This window comes from Mercenaria mercenaria, chromosome 11 (genome assembly GCF_021730395.1).
Source record: "Mercenaria mercenaria strain notata chromosome 11, MADL_Memer_1, whole genome shotgun sequence".
Classification (NCBI taxonomy): domain Eukaryota; kingdom Metazoa; phylum Mollusca; class Bivalvia; order Venerida; family Veneridae; genus Mercenaria; species Mercenaria mercenaria.
Window position 1 is genome coordinate 78,474,996 of NC_069371.1, and position 18,290 is coordinate 78,493,285.

Consider the following 18,290-nt stretch of genomic DNA (forward strand, 5'->3'; position numbering starts at 1 on the left):
CATGTTTTCTGGAATAAACAAATAGCAAATTATAACAGACAAAATGGTGAAACATAATTAGAAGCTTTCTAGGACTTCCTTTTCAGTCGTATTCTTAAAAAAAGACAGTTTTACGTAATTTTCGTGTTTTATCTGTGTTTGAATATAAGCTCTTGTGGCAGATACCATTCAGTTTTCCCCTGCAGTAGCTACTACGAAAGGTTACCTTTCGTTACTACAGTCTGCTACCTTATTAGTTTAAGCATATGATTTACTCGAAATGAAGTTCACATCTGGTTTGGTCCACCGTTTCTTGTGTTAAAGTATCACCTGAATGGCTACGGCAACTAATGTTGATTTATAATTACCCAATTAACATGTCAAGAGCTTTGTTAATGTAATTTCTTTCCACAAAGAAGTCATGAAAATAATAAGGTCCGAAATATGTGCCAAGCCAGAACTTGAAAGAAATAAGAAATACTTGATTTTATTGTTCAATTTGTTATCTTGAATTTGAAGAGTTTTTATAATTAGTGTTTTAAAATGCGATTTTGACTATCACTGAGATTTTCGTAGAAAGAGAAACATGTAACCTGTCTAAAAACGATAGTTAGTGCGGACTTCATTGTGCATATATAAAAGGGATGCTGTATTCGGCTCAAGTGGATTTTTGCCAGGTTGCAACACAAAGTTTGAAGTCATTGCCCGGTTACGTGACGTCGTTTTAGCGTAAGCGTGTTTTAACAGAAACAAGCATATTAGAATATGAAATAATAACCCTAAAATAGGTAATGAAACGTAATTGTGAAATTAAAACACACTGCAAAGAAAGCTAAAGCAAGCCTGTCAAAACCTACAGCAAGTATGATCAAGAATAGACTGCTAAAATTATAAGATTAGTAGTACTAAAATATTTTTAAACAGGTCGATAGAGAACATTATTAAAGACACCACACGGATACAAAAAAGAAATGAAACACAACATATTTCAAACAAGCACAAGAAAGCAGTGAAGATCTTAAACTGTGTATAGTCCGTCATAGTGAGGAAATATCATATATAATGCCTGATCATTTTGCAACAATAACTCTAGATTATGTTCATCTATTCATGCAAACCTTAATATTCTTAAATATTAAAGGACAATAACGTATTGGTTGGTATTTTTAAAAAGCTGGACATGTTCTATTTTTTACTTTTATCTAAAATAAGATATTTTCAAATTGGAAAATGTTTCTAGTTCTGATATTGAGACTATTATTCTATTTACTTGTCCTCATTATCAGTTATGCCATACATGCATTCAATTGTAAATCACATGCATTCACTTGTAAATCATTATAATCTAAAAGAGATGTTTTTCGTGGGGTGGGGGTGTGTAGCAGGGTCTATTGCTCTTTTTGCTCTAAAGTTATGATTTTCGGTATTATTCTTTCTTTCTTATTATAAACTTCCATTTATCATTTCCTAGCATTATCCTCATAATGCTGAGCGACATGCGATGAAGCTACTAGTACCATTGTTCAAAATTCATTAGTCTTTGGTATGCCGCGGCCGGGGAGCGACCCACGTCCTACCTTACACGAAGCAGGCGTTCTACTACTAGGCTACCGAGGCGGTATTTGCCTTGTTGAGAAACTTTGGAAGGCGAACTAAGGATCACATTAACTTTTATGTCCTAGCATTAAGAGAAAATGTAGTCAGACGTCAAACTTTCCTATGATATCTGCATACTACAACATGTTATTACCTACTTATTTACAATAATTTGTTTGGGAAATGCCGCTGATCTGCTCTACTTTTAACTAATAGGATGCTTTGAGCTGTACCTTAGATAATCCCTTTTCTAATTGGAAATTGTTGTTCTTCTTCGAGTCGTGTGTTAGTATCTTCATATCGTTAATAGACGATAGGGAAAATTAATAATTGTAAATATTATTGTTATGAGCAAACGGAGATACAAACAAGTATGTGAGTGAAAGTGACCGACATAAAACTTTATTACGGTGTATATTTCTATTATATTATATCAAAAATTGCCTGCCGATACAGTACGATCAAGAACACTTATCATTACTGTTAATACTGTAGAGTACATTGTGATACACTAATTAAAATTTGTCTGGACATACTCTTTCATCACGGAGGCATCATCTTTCTAAGATTCTGATAACTCTTGGCTGATGTATATACTTCTTCCAACTTTCCTACAAAATAATTTATTTCAAATAAATATGTCTTAATATACTGTATTTTTTTTCCATTTACGTTTGATACATATTTAAATATAAAGATTGAGTTAATTATCATCTGCCTCGCAGATGTCACTGTTAATTATTATACTAGGACCGACTGTTGATAATAAATTGATACAGGAATCGTTTCATTTCAACCTAAGTTTAAACTATTATAATTGCCTGCCAGTCAGCTGTCTTTGGAATGTGGGATAACATTTAAAAATGGCTCATCTTCTCTCAGAAGAACACATATTAAGTACTGAATGCATAACGAAGTTCCTTTCTGCAATTAAGTATTTATGTCATTTATGTGCAAGATTTATGCATAAAACTGATATGAAAATCAACGTCATAACTCACCCGATACATGGAACCCAAATCCTCATGCATGCATCCCAAATGAGCCATAAATCAACTGCATTAGCGAAACTTAAAGATTATGAAATCACTTCAAATTTATATGAAGGATAAACTAGAGCTATAAACTATTAATACAAGTTTGCCATCTTTTGTGTATGAAGAGCATAATGATGCTTTCCTAAAACTAATCCCATCATTAACCTTATGTGTGTGCACATTTATGTTTTGTTCAAATATAAGTATAACTTAAGAAATATCAATATGGTAAATCCAAGATTACAGTACATCAATGTTCCTAAGTACTGCACTAAGAGTATAATTGCTAGGCAAATATGTTAAATGTTTAAACCAGTTACAACAACAATGTTGAATCTGTAATTGTCCAAACTGAGTTAATTAACCGAGATAGTTTTAGGTGCCTAGATGATAACGCACCTGGATGCGCTCAGCTATATCTCCAGTAAATCCCCCAGTTATAACAAAACGTAGAATAAACCTCAAGAGTAAATAGTAAACAAGGCTATGACATTATGAATAATACATAAATGGCTGGGCAAAGGCCATATACTATATTATATTATCCTTATTTTGCTTGCTTACAAATCTCTCGAAATAAATGTGTTTATCTCAATGTCCAAACTGAGTTAATTAACCGAGAATATTTTAAGTGATATTGGCATAGTTGATAACCTTAATGCACCTGAATGCACTCAGCTATATCTCCAGTAAATTCCCCAGTTATAACAAAACGCAGAATAACCATCAAGAGTAAATAGTAAACAAAGCTCTGTCATTATGAATATGACAGAAATGGCAGGACAAAGATCATATACTACATTATATATTGCTTACCTCGCTTGCTTTCTAATCTCTCGAAATAAACATACTTATCTCCATGATGCCGCCATTATTTTAATATTCCCATGAGTTATGTATAATACAAAATTGTAGCATCCATCATGTATTTGTGTTTTACTTAAAGAATGTGTTGTGTAATGGAGCATAACACCTTAAGATTGTTATTATTTTGAAATGATTGAAGTAAATCTAGAATTCGTTTTTGTTTGATCTGATTCTAACATGGATGCATATGTTATTTATTGGATTGCGCTGATATTTTGTTTTGAAATATATGCAATTTTATGAACTTGTCAAGGTATGTATTATCAACTTCAGTAAGTCAAATATTATATGAGCATCAGTCGTTTACTTGCAAAGCAACGGAAAAATACCTTGGTGTCACTAATTGGACATAGCTTAGCTCTAGACATTGTCAAGAGATATGCCTGGTTTTCCAATTTACAGAGTGAAAAGGAATAGAAATCCCCCCGCCCCCAAATGAGACAATTTCACAGTCTACTTCGTAATTATGCAAATTAATTTCGGTCTGTAAATCGCACGCACACGATTAATTGAAAAAGTGAAAAGAAGAAAGTATAAAAACCTTAATGAAAACTATAAAAAATCATTTATCAGTCTTCTTTAAATAGATAGCCTTACATGTCCTGGCAGATTAGAAATAGAGAATAACAGGTTACTGTCTTTTAAGAAATGCTAGATATGGTCATGCCATTATTAACAACTTGTGATATTTTTGTTAAATAGGAGCGCAAATTGTAATCAGTGTTATCATTTCGAAAGTAGTGCGGCAATAAAAGTAGGCGGGGCTCTTACAATCGGATGTCCTTGGACTTTATCATAGGTTAACATAGGGTAAAGGCTGCTTTTCTCAAACAGGCTTTATCAGGCAGTTGTTCTAGTAATGGCATGATAAATACATTTATAGGATGCTACTTTGTATGTTTTTACCTTCGAAAACCGTGATCCTCTTTCGTGTTAAATCATTTTAAGAAAATAAGATGCTTCAACATATTCCCAGTAAGTGTTTGTATCATATGCGATGACAAGTTTCTCTTTAAGAAATTATTTTGAAAATATGAAATGTCGATTTAAGGAAGTTGAAGTGCAAAATCATCAAATATTTAAAACAATATGTTATCATGTCAGACATCTAAACTGTTGCAAGAAACATTATACAACATAAATGAAACATAAAACTTTGTCTTAAAGTGCAAAGCAATGGCAACGCTTCTTATGTTTGTCTTGAAGTATTAGATGATGCTGTTTAGCTTAGCTTACTGTTTGGCTTGTGAACACGATAGAGACCATATTTTGCCATTGATTTTAATAAAACTTGCACACAACTTGTATTGGTATAATATCTCGGGTCCTTTCGAAAACTGGCCAGATCCCATCATGGGTTCCAGTGTTATGGCCCCTTGAGGGGCCAAAAATTGCTATTTTGGCTTTTGCAGCCATATAGAGACTTGTAAATTTAAAAAACTGGCCAGATCCCATCATGGATTCTAGAGTTATGGCCACTTAAAGGACCACAATTTGCTATATTTGGCTTGTGAACAAGATAGAGACCACATTTTGCAATTGATTTTAATAAAACTTGTACACAATTTGTATTGGTATAATATCTCGGGTCCTTTCGAAAACTGGCCAGATCCCATCATGGGTTCCAGTGTTATGGCCCCTTGAGGGGCAAAAAATTGCTATTTTGGCTTTTGCAGCCATATAGAGACTTCATTTATGGTTTAAATTGTTACAAACTTACAAAATATCTTCAACAACAATAGATCTTGGATTCCATGATGAATCCAGCAGATCCAATGATAGGTTCTGGAGTTACGGCCCCTGATTGACCACTGAAAGAGCCATTTTAATTTTACCTTGTGAACATGATAGAAGTGACATTTTACATTCGATTTTAACCAGACTTACAAACAACTTAAGTCACAGTGTTATCTCTGTTCTTTTGAAAACTGGCCAAATTCCTTCATGTCTAATATGCCCTAAAGGGGCATTTTCTATACAGCTCTTCCAACCATATAGAGGTTTCATTTATGCTTTGATCTGAAACAAACTTGCATAGAATGTTTATCTTGATGATCTCTTGGCCAAGTTCGAAACTGGGTCATGTGTGGTCAAAAACTAGCTCACCCTCTCAAATCAAAGGAAGTGCTTGTTAACACTCTGGAGGCCATATTTATGATCCTATCTTCATGAAACTTGGTGAGTGTGTTTATTTTGATGATTCTTATGCAAAGTTTAAAAAGACTGGGTCATATGGGGTCAAAATCTAGGTCACCCGCTTAAATCAAAGGAAATGCTTGTTATCACTCTAGAGGCCACATTTATAATCCTATCTTCATGAAACTAATTAAGAATGTTTATCTCGATGAATCCTTTGCAAAGTTTGAAACTGGATCCTGTGGGGTCAAAAACTAGGTCATCCGCTTAAATCAAAGGAAATGCTTGTTAACACTCTAGAGGTCATATCTTTGATCCTATCTTCATGAAACTTGGTAAGAATGTTTATCTTGATGATTCCTTTGCAAAGTTTGAAACTGGGTCATGTGAGGTAAAAAACTAGGTCACCACTCAAATCAAAGGAACAGCTTGGTCAGAATGTTTATCTTGATGATTCTAAGGCCAAGTTTAACAGGTGGGCGATATAGGGTCATCATGACCCTCCTTTTTCTACTTAAGCTCAGAAAATGTGTTATTAAATATCGGTAAATAACACAAACTACGGACCATCCACTTATATAATAATCTTGTAATATTTATCAGTATTAACCCTTAGTTACCGGAATTATACTTACATTCACAAGCATGTCGAACAACAAAGTATGCAAGCTGTTTAACTGTGGGTCGGTAGCATACTGCTCAACCCGGGGCTAGAGGGCGTGGATGGTAGCTTGCATTTCCACTACCGAAACACTACTCCATGAACAGGCTCAATCAAACCGAGCCTGCAACATTTTCGTTTATATCGTGTTGGGCGACCTATGGTTTTCTACTTTTTTATTTTGTATTTTTATATCAAATTGAGGTGACAAAACGGTTAAGATAAATCATGCGACGAACACGAAAGCGGAGGCAGTCCGTAGAACGTTTTGTTCAAAAGAAAACAATATCTTCTGCGTAAAATACCAAGGACAAAAAACTGCTCTTACATATTTCTGCATGAAATCGTACAATGGATAGTAAATACAAGTCTGCGTTTCCTTTAAATGTGATTGTTTTTATCGCTTTTCTTTTGTAAATGGCATTATGTCCCTTTTAATAATGACAAACGAGAAAGAAATAAAAAAGCAAATTCGTGGTTACTTGATTTCTAAAAATAGGTCTACGACGAAGTTCAAAGGAATTTACATATGGTAGGGGCTGATATGTTTTGTAACAAAGGTTGAAATTCTTTGTAGATGTAACGTTTTTACAATTTTATCAGTCATGGCGGATTGTCATTCTTACCGTGTCAGAACGTACCCTCATACAAAGAAAGATCCAACAGAATTTTACTGAAATTCGGAAAGGAGACTTTCAGCAAAGAGAAACTTGATAACTTGTATGGTGTGATTAACTTGTCAGACAGCCTGTACTAATTTAATTAGCTCGTTCGATTTCTGAGAAATATATCGTGTACAAGGTATTGTCTTCATTTGGTCGTCGGCTTAGGACTCCAAAACCTTTATAGCTTTGAAGCTTTGCACACTAATTTATCATCATTAGGTAAGTAAGTTGACCAAGGACCAAAATTTTCACACGCGCTTTTGTTTGTATTATGGCTTGTTTTGCACTTTTATGGTTAAGATCTTTATTTAGATCTAAATTTCATAAATTATTAAATTGAATGCTTTATCCATTCTATCATCAATAGGTGAGCATAAAGGCAAACAAACATAATAATAACCTAACATAACTCTTTTCGTGCATATTACCGTAATCAATCACTTAAAGTCGAGCGGTGACACGCGCAAGCGGTGTTTTTGTTTTAGCTATATCACTATTAAAGTATTAAAGGCAATGAAAAAGAACTGTTTTCTCATTGATTCTTGGTATGTCCTTTATTCAACGTTACTTTGATTATGCTTGCACCTTGTATGCTGAGTTGACAACTCAAAACAACAAATAAAATGTTTTAATAACTAAGAATTGGAACCAAGACAGTACATTGACCCTGAACACGAACAGTTCCTGGTTCATAAAAATGTTATTCCTATTAAATGTTAAAACTTTTCAACCTAAGAATACATGGGCAAGCAATAATTCGACTACCTTGAGAAAAGCAGGTAAAGTTTTAAAAGTGCTTTCTCAGCCCCAAATGTCAATTGTTTTTCCAAACTGTTTTTAGCTAAGCTATAGAGCTTAACCTGTCTGCCTGTCCATCCAAAAGTCAAACTTTGGACTTTCTTAGAGTATCTTTATCGCACATTTAACATATAACTTTGCAGCAAATTATTCATTTTCATTTTATAAAGACATTATTTGGTGTTGTCTAAACACCAATAAACGATATATTACATTTGTGTCATTCTTTTGAATTACTGATCTTCTAAAACATTATTATTTACAGCTGATAGTGCTTAAATGAATATGCGTAGTGTTCCTTTATTTCTTTGTTTTGTCCTTGTATGTTTGCTTTGTGTGTGGGGAGGGGTGGGGGGGGGTGTGCGTGTGTTGGGGTGTTGATCTTGTGCGCATTTGGGGAGGCTGCGTTTTTAGAACGTGGCTTTCCCTGTTGGATATTCTTCCTTGTTTAAATATTTAATTAATTATTGTACCAACTCAATTTTCTAGCTGTCCTTTACTTTAAATGTTATACATTTTCTAAAATTGTACGAATCAATTCCTAGTAAGGAAGATAAAGTTATCTTTATACCAAAATTAAGCGAATAATTATATAGAAAGCGGATCTCGTTTTATAATATAACTTTGTAAAATATTTACCTGCCTTATCCATATATGTATAAATAGCTAATTGTTTACCTAATATTTTCATTGTGCAGTGACGAAACATTTGAAAAACCGTCTTTATTAATTTTGTGTATTAAAATCCTTTGTCAAAAACCCATGAACAAAATAGCTATTATCTTGACCGTAGACACATCATTTAAGACAAACTAAAACTGATATTGTGATCTTGCAATGAATCATTCAGCAAGACGAAGCATTTGTGTTATTACACACTTATGACAAAGTTAAGAGCTTGTTTGCGTGACACTTCGTATATACATTAATATATTGATAAGTTAATTTCCATGCTGGTGGCAAGGAACTACTCTCTCTAATTACTATGTACTTCAAGGAAATCATTGGTCGATCTTGAACTAAAGGTACTCAAAAGCAATATTCCTTTCATTGTGTTGCCACTTATGCGTTGAAAATAAGGACTTTTCGTTATGTCGCGGTGGCGAGAGAGCGAATTATGCAGCATTTTTAATTTTGTCGTCCTGGCCCATGCGGGAACGCGCCGTGGCGAATTTTTGAAAGTTTAATCGTGTTGTCTTGGCGCGAGCACCAACTCGACAAAATGAAAGTATCAACAACGTGCACGCCAACGCAAAATAACACAACATGTATACATATGTTTCTTTCTGTAACGTTTTTTTCTGTTTCGTTATGTTTCGTTGTTAGTTTCATTTTGTCGCATTGGCGTGCGCAAGAACGACACACAAACCTTTCAAAATTTCATTATCAATTATAAATCATATTTAAAGCCACGTCATGCTAGCGCGACATAAAGAAATGCCCTAAATTAGCGAAAATACAAATGCGTGAGGTTACCATTTTAAGAAAACAAGATATTTCATTCAACTGTTTTGTTAGTATAAACTTTATTAGAAAGTATTATATCCAAACATTATAATTATTAATTCTATTTTAACAGGGCTTGCGAGAAAAATAAGGAGAAAGGGTTAATGAAGTTACGTATGAAAGTGAAAACGTGAAACATCTCAAAGACGTTTATGATGTATTTATACAACTTTTTCGCAATTTCTACATGTACATATTGTAATTATAATGATAAAGAGTAATATATATTAAGTCGCGTTGCATGCTTCCAAAAATTCAACTTGTTATTTTTTTACTTTCACAATAAACGTTTTGTGTGGTTCACTGGCACCAGATCAGAAAGAAAATGCCTCTGTACACGTTATATCCTACCCTTAGGTATTCTATAAGAACCATGGTCATGAACGGGAAAATATACTAACCCGTTTCAATCGTACATTTCTTAACTTAAACGCGCAGTTCGGTGAATGGGTACCAAGTATATTGAACAAGCGATAAGTTATCTTCCGACGTGCACCAGTCACATTGTCTCAATGTTCCATATTGCTGAGATCATCAACATATCTTATGCTTTCGTCAACGTTACAGAAAAAAACTTGCGTGACCTTCCCTACTGAACATCCGGTCTAGAGGTCACGGCAGTGTGCACATGTTAGGCGAAACGTAAACAAACAAAAACAGAATTTAAAAAAATCACAATTTTACACTAAAACTCGAAATGATGAATGAAATTCATCTTGTATATGATTTTTAATTTGAAATCATACATTGGTCTACATCTGTTCTGTTTATTTTATTCATTTTGCACATTTATGCTGCATTTTCACATATTAGCAAACACGTGTAGTAAAATGATGATTGACATACATTTTCACAACAGCCAATCAGAATGGGGTTTTGTCGTGTTGAACGATCTGTGGGGTTTCCACTTTTTCTATTTGAATTTGTAATCTAGAACGGAACTTCACCAGGGAAGGTCAAGCAAGTTTTTTTGTGTAACGTTGAAAAAACAATAAACTACGCGTTGTTTTTGTAAGATAAGAAGTATTGAAGAAATGTGACCGGTACACAATTGAAGATAAATTACCACTTGTTTGATATCCATAGTACACATTTACCGAACTGCGTGCTTTAGGTATGAAATGCGGGATTGAAACGGGTTACTATAATTTCCCCTTCATGACCATGGTTCTTATAGGGGTAGGGTATAACATGTACAGAGGCATTTTCTTTCTGGTCTGGCGCCAGTGGTGTGGTTTATGGCGGGCGTGAAACTGTTTATACATGAATATGTTGATAACTTAATTCCCAAGCTGGTGGTAATGTTCTTATGTCTTGGCATCAAATTCTACTTTTTCCGCTAATGTATCTAGGAGTGGAATTTTTCATTATCTTTCATAAACAGACTGGATGAAACCAATACTGTTATTATATGAGCCGTGCCATGAGAAAAACAACATAGTGGCTTTGCGACCAGCATGGATCCAGACCAGCCTGCGCATCCGCGCAGTCTGGTCAGGATCCATGCTGTTCGCTTTCAAAGTCTATTGCTATTAGAGAAACTGTTACCGAACAGCATGGATCCTGACCAGACTGCGCGGATGCGCAGGCTGGTCTGGATCCATGCTGGTCGCAAAGCCACTATGTTGGTTTTCTCATGGCACGGCTCATATTGCTTAGTTGCGTTCTTTGCCTCCAGAAGGCTCTTAAAAAGAATAGATCAAATTACAAACAAAAAGGACAAATTAAGCCGTAAGCTTTTACGTGTCACCATTTACAATTTGTATTTTACATGGATCTTACTTTCTAAATTCTGTTTTCATTTATTCAGCTTTACTTTATTGTTTTCTGCATAAATGTGTCAGATTATTTATTCATTTACTGATTGGTTTAGTAATTTATGTAATTTTTCTTCTACGATCAAACTTATGTTTCTATGTAGGCAAAACAAATATTGTAAAAGCACAGGATGTCTCATTTTCCTCAATAAACTGTGCCTTTGACCTTATTTTTACAGCGGTTGTTTGATTTTCATAAAATTGTTTTATTTGAGTCTTTAGATTGGATCATTTGTGTCACTATTTTCTTTCCTACTTAATAAAAGCTCTAACCTGTTTTCAAGAGTTGAAATATTTGGTTTATTTCGTTTATGCTCGGAGCAAAAAGCAGTTGTCATTGATTTTATTTTACATTTAGTTAAATCCCACCATTTTCTTTTCGAATTACATACTGCCTTGTCTATTTTCCAAACCGCCCAAAACTCTTCTACTAGAGAGACATAATTAGGATTATCGAGAATACTGGTATTTAGTTTTCAAATACCCGGCCCCCTTTCTACGTCTTCTATGTTTATTTTTAAGGAAATTAGGTCGTGATCCGAAAACATGAAATGTGTAATTTTCGTATTTAATATTTCGTTATTGATCGGCTTCGAGGTAAGAAAATAGTCAATACGCGACTTGCTGTTGTTACGTACGAATGTATAATCTCTCGTTGACGGATAGCGCCTTCGCCATAAATCTTCTACATCAAGCGAAGAAATTAAATTTGAGAGATCACGTGACCCACAATCTTCGTGCGCTCGCATCGAGCTGATCTTCCGATCTGAACTTGTATTTAAAGTACAATTGTAGTCATCCGCAATTATATGTGGCATGTCAAACTGCAATAAATTCTCTTTAATAAAGTTAAAAAATATTTTCCTTTCTTTCATGTCATTTGGAGCGTAAACATTTGATATTCTGTACATTAACTCTTGTTTCGGTTATGACCCCTTCTTGTATCATATCTATAATGTACAATAGGAAAAATGAAACTATACAAAAAACGTGTACACTATAGGTTTTGCGAACAAAATTGAGGCTTTGATATTTCAAAATTGCCAAGCATTTTGTCGCGTCGAAACGAGTCAAATCTAGTACAGAACTGAGCTACTATTATAAGGATATGTACTTAAACACATTAATGAGCCGTGCCATGAGAAAACCAACATAGAGGATGTGCGACCAGCGTGGATCCAGACCAGCCTGCGCATCCGCGCAGTCTGGTCAGGATCCATGCTGTTCGCTAACAGTTTCTCCAACTCCAATAGGCTTTAAAAGCGAACAGCATGGAGCCTGACCAGACTGCGCGGATGCGCAGGCTGGTCTGGATCCATGCTGGTCGCACACCCACTATGTTGGTTTTCCCATGGCACGGCTCATTTGTCCATTCCGTATTGTCACATTTGCTTATTTATGAGAATATTCCGGTTTTAATGGGAATCTAAATCATGGTTCTGGTGCGTGCACATTAGGAATTAGGTGCAAAATATCTTATTTAGGATTCATTATATATCGGATAGCAGCCGGACTCATCGAGAAAAAAACAATAAACTATTAAGGCTTTCAGACAGAGTTCTGGTAATATATGTATATAATGGTCTAGCTTAAAGCCTAGATGTTAGTGTATTTAAAATGTTTTGATAGTAGACCGCCGATGGCATGTCGCGGTGTGAAGCAATGACATGAAATAATGTTAAGGTCACTAAAATGTTTTACTGGTGTCATTTATGAGGAAATATCTTGTTTCCCATCTTTAACATGTGATACAAATGTAACTACTGAAGATTTTAAGAATATACATATGATTTGTTTGACAAGTGCTAACACTTGAGAAAAAATGCAGCAATATGATTTAACACTTACACGCCCGCTTAGCTCAGTAGGGTTGGTCTACGGATCGCGGGGTTGTGAGTTCGATCCTAGGGCGGGGCGTATGTTATCCGTGACGATTTGATAAACGACATTGTGTCTGAAATCATTCGTCCTTTACCTCTGATTCATGTGGGGAAGTTGGCATTTACTTGCGGAGAACAGGTTTATACTGAATAATGAAACAGAATCCAGGAACACTGGTTAGGTTAACTGCCCGCCGTTACATGACTGAAATACTGTTGAAAAACGGCGTTAAAACCAACACAAACAAACAAACAAAAATATTAACATTTAAAATATCTAAATAAAAGAGAAAAATTAGAATTCCGCAGGTCAATACAACAAAAATGAAAATGTTGCAGACTCGGTTTGATTGTGGAGCCTGTTCATGGACGGTAGTGGAAATGCATGCTACTGTCCGCGCCCTCTAGCCCCAGGTAAGCAGAACTCAACATATACGCATGCTACAAGTAAAGACACAATTTAGAGACATCCTCAGACGTATCCATACATGGAACCTTCAGTATATACATTTGTGTCTAATTCTATGAAACGCAGCGCAGGGTACACAGGTATAATAATGGCTTAGCCCTATCAGGTGATAATTCTCGTTTTTACTGTCTCCTGCTCAAACGAATTATAATAACCTTTTAAAAAATCCAGTGAAACGCAATAAAGATTCCTTAAAATGTTACTATAAATTGTCTCACCCAAAATGTATTGCATCTAATACAATATTACACTTCAGAATAAAATAAACCAATTTCTGTCCATCAGCATTTCAAATCTCAAATCGGTGCTTTATTCACCTATAAACTAGCCATAAAAGCTTTCTCATATGTCATGACAATGTATACTTTTAGAATCTTTGAGTCAATGTTGCAGTCTTAATTTAGAGTAGTAATGTTTCTACCTAAGAAAATAATTCATTTAACATTATCCATGCAGTGAATCTCCGTGCAAAAGCTCGAGTTAGGTTCCAATTCTCAGTGACATTGCTAAAGCGGCGAACAATAACACATCCGGATACGTATCAAATGGTGTGACTGTAAAAGTTATAGTCTTAATAAATATGAAAGGATAGACAAATAACACATGATAAAACAATTGTAAACGAGTGCTAAAGATTTCTGCTATTTGTCATTAATAACTATCTTCTTTCAAAAACTTTGTTCGTATCCATGACAAATAAAATAAAACATCTTCAGTATCATAGTATATGAATGGACTATATGAATGGATAGAAAAAGCAAACTGACAGTAAATCAACATCTCCTATTTCACGCAAGCTTTCGCTGTTGTAAGAGTGTTGCTTCTAGATGCGGCCTGGCCTTTCAAGCAAAATCTAAAATAATTTTAATCGATATACTGACATAAGTAAATGAGATAAAATCGAACACACAAGATCCAAATTTCCTTCTAAAGTCAAGAACACAACCCGGTTAAATGAGTCTGTTCATTTGTGATAAATGAATAAGTAACATCCACTAATGCAAGCTTTACCAGTACCGACTTATTCACTGAATGAACTTTATGATCCCGAAGGAACAGAAAATATAAAAACACTAAGTCAAAGTACAGAGAGATATAAAACGACCACAACACAGCATTAAACGACTGATGTTGTGGTAAGGTTATGGTAATAAGTCTAAAGTCTGTAATAAGAGCCTTAAAAATTTTTTTCAATGGAAATGATGCAAGGCGATAGTTTCATATAAATTAGAAAAGAACAATACTGACCAGCAAAAGGTTAATTATTACATACTCGTTTCTATTCCCCGTTAAGTTACACTGGTACCGGAAACGTCAATATTTTCCATATACTGACGCCTGAATTTCATATCGGGTGCGTGACGTAATTCAGTGTTTGTTCTTGCACTATTTTTTCTTTTCTGATCAGTATTATCAATCCTATTCAGGCTGTTGAACATATTTATGATATTTACATAATATTTATACGTGTAGATGCGTATGTAATAAAAAGGTTATTATCTTTGCATCGGGAAATATGCACTCGTTCTTCTGCGGAAGAATACTGCGCTCCTAAAGTCGCGCAATATTTCCGCTGAAGAACTCGTGCATATTTCCCGATACAAAGCTAATAACCTATAATTATATATCTGTGTTTTTTCTAGTATAAAATGATACACCTTTATGTTATCTTCTTGTATTATATCATGCAGTTTAAATGTTGTATGTAGTATTAGGTGAGTTCTACTAGAATAAGATGTCGATATTTAAAATCTATTGCTATAAGATGTTGTCTTCTATGGTATGACTCGGGACAGATCTCTGGAAATAGAATAGCTTTCCATGATCTTGTCTGCTCTCTGATATTACCGTGAAATTACCTCATTTATAGGCATTTTCATTCTCCATTCACCCCGTTAATTAATAGATATGATATATCTCTTGATGTAACCTAAGCCTAAAATAATGCAGTAGTCCAGAATTTTGTATTGAATCAGTCATCCCGCATTTTCATAAAACATTTATCGCCGTCTGTATTTAAAGATTATAATATGTATATCAGAGTTAGATGAGTGATACAAATATGAGTCATTGTAAGGAAACACACAACGAGTTATCAAAGCACTGTCTTAATGTCAATCACAATTCGCTGTTAATATTTACAACTGTCCTTGACAGTTCCCGCTTGGTTACAAATATCTTTACATAACTACACCACAAGAAAAACTTGTCATATAAGCAAACAACCAGCCATTTTCGTTAACAATAATTTTCCCTATTCAAACGGCAAGAATGTAATGTTGCAGGCATGTAATTTGTATTTACCTTATTTCTCGAGCGTAATATATGAATATAGAATTATTTGAATAATTAGATAGTAGCGAGGGATATTGTGGGAAAACCTTAGCAAAGGCTGTTCTTATAATTTTCTCATCAAAATACAGAAAATACCAGGAAAGTAATATTGCTCTTATCACTTATGAAATCGTACAATGGAGAGTTAATACAAGGCCAGATTTTCCTTCATGTGCGACTACTTTTAGGCTGTGACTAAATACAGAGTTGGTGCACCTGTGATATATTACAGACTCCGGTATATACCGGATTAACTAAATTTGAAAGAAAACATCTTAAATGTATCTATTTTGTAACCATGGTGATACTAACCCTAACCTCTAGTCAGTATATTATGCATTTGATACACTAAATGCGTGCGGACATGCAAAAAAATGAGTAATTTTGCCGTGCGCTCCATTGGATAATAATTCCGCGCCTGCGCAGAACGGCTGCACCAACTCTGCAATGAGAAACATTTCTACTTTTATTGTTTGGCTTCTATAAATGGCATGGTTTCCCGTAAAGATGACCAAACAAACAGCAATGTTAATTTACAGTACAAAAGTCTGTACAACAACTGTTAAATTTAATTTATGGCAGATACAGATGCATTTTTTAATTAAGATTTCCATTCCTAGAAACGGATCATGGAGAGAGCGATGTTAACATTTTCAAACCAGAGTGAAAGTGGGAGATTTAATGACAGCAATTAACGATTAGGATTATATCTTTTTTCAAAACATGGACAATCACCAAATCGTAGAAAGCATGAGTTAGTAATGACAAAATCCCACCAGTGCATTTACGTTTTTTACGAATTTAAACCCAATAGTTTATACATAATTTATTTTAGGTCGATTGTGAAGCAAGTTCTACAAGTCGACACCTCATTCGTGATAGAGGGAACGAGAGAAGAGGCCAGGAAGCTACTGATACCATATTTCGCCTCTTTGGTATGACGCAGCCGGGGATCGAACCCACCACCTCCCGCACTCAAAACGGACGCTACACTACTAGACTATCGGGCCGGTTACAAATGCCGTGGCGATACTTTAGATTTCTGACTTGGGTATGCTATGAGTTAAGCATTTTTAAGCATTTGACATTTTTAAGATTATTTAAAAAACCAAAACATCACGTTATTATGGTCATAATGTGACCAAACGTAAATTTTAAGCAATTTTTGTCGCCAAATTCTGGAGGTCAGTGCCTTTAATGTGGTCTTGTACACATTTTTTAACTTACCTTTCGTTCAGTAAAAACACGCATTGTATTTTACCTACTACTCAATGTGTAAAATAGGAACATGTTTGCGTGAAACGATGTATTTAAGTCACAGTGAAACATTTCCAGTGTAGTGGTATGTGTCTTTTTTCTCAAGTTACAATATAATTTCAAAATATCTTCCTACACCGTTGGCAGTCCTTGGACTAAGCAAAAGAGCTACAGTAACTAAAGATCGGTAGTGTCTTAATAATTCATACTGTGAAATTATGAAGTGTGACGATTTAACACTACGAGAATAAAACAAAATCATTTAACTTTTGATAGAGAAGTTTGAAATTATGAAGTATGGAATTATGACCTTTTATGAACGATATGGATGTATACTTCAAGATTTCATCCTTCAAGGTATCACTGTTTATGGAAAATGAGGTCGCAAAGGGGAAAATCTTCGAATATTTAAGTTGCAAAATGTGAAATCAGCTTTCGTAACCTGAGGTATTGTGTTCACTACTCATTACATGTACAGATGTGTATTACGATACGCCTGTGCGTATTTTCATATTGTTGGTACGCCACCTTTGATATTAATTAATTAAGTTAGAGCAAATAGTATCCTGTTTTTGACATTTTCAATACATTGTTTTGCCCGCCCGCTTAGCTCAGTAGGGAAAGCGTTGGTCTACAGATCGCGGGGTCGCGAGTACGATCCCCGGGCGGTGCATATGTTCTCCGTGACGATTTGATAAAATACATTGTGTGGGGAAGTTGTCAGTTACTTGCGGAAAACAGGTTTGTACTGGTACAGAATCCAGGAACACTGGTTAGGTTAACTGCCCGCCGTTACATGACTGAATTACTGTTGAAAAACAGCGTTAAACCCAAAACAAACATAAATACATTTTGATAATGTTATAGGTCAATAATCTGAGTATTGTCAAATGCGTTTGTTTCTCAATCTTATCTAGAGGATATGTCTTTCTGTTGTTTCTTCCTTCCATTTCTATGATAAAGTATTGAAATGTATGAGCAATAATACAATAATTTTGCTTTATCTTTTTTGTTATTTATTGTTTTAATAGTGTTCAACTATCTGAACTATTTCAATTTTATCGCAAAGTTATAAGAGTGTTTATTGGGCAGCACAATGTATTAAGAGAGTTGAAATTGTGATCCCGCTTGTGAAATATGTTATGACATTGACGAAATATCATATTCTAAGTATCACATACATTAAATAAGTACACTTAGTCTATATAATATTTTGCGATTTGAAAAAAGCTAAAAGCTTAATCCGTACATTCGTGAAATACACTACTAGACTGCATTTAGCTGGAAG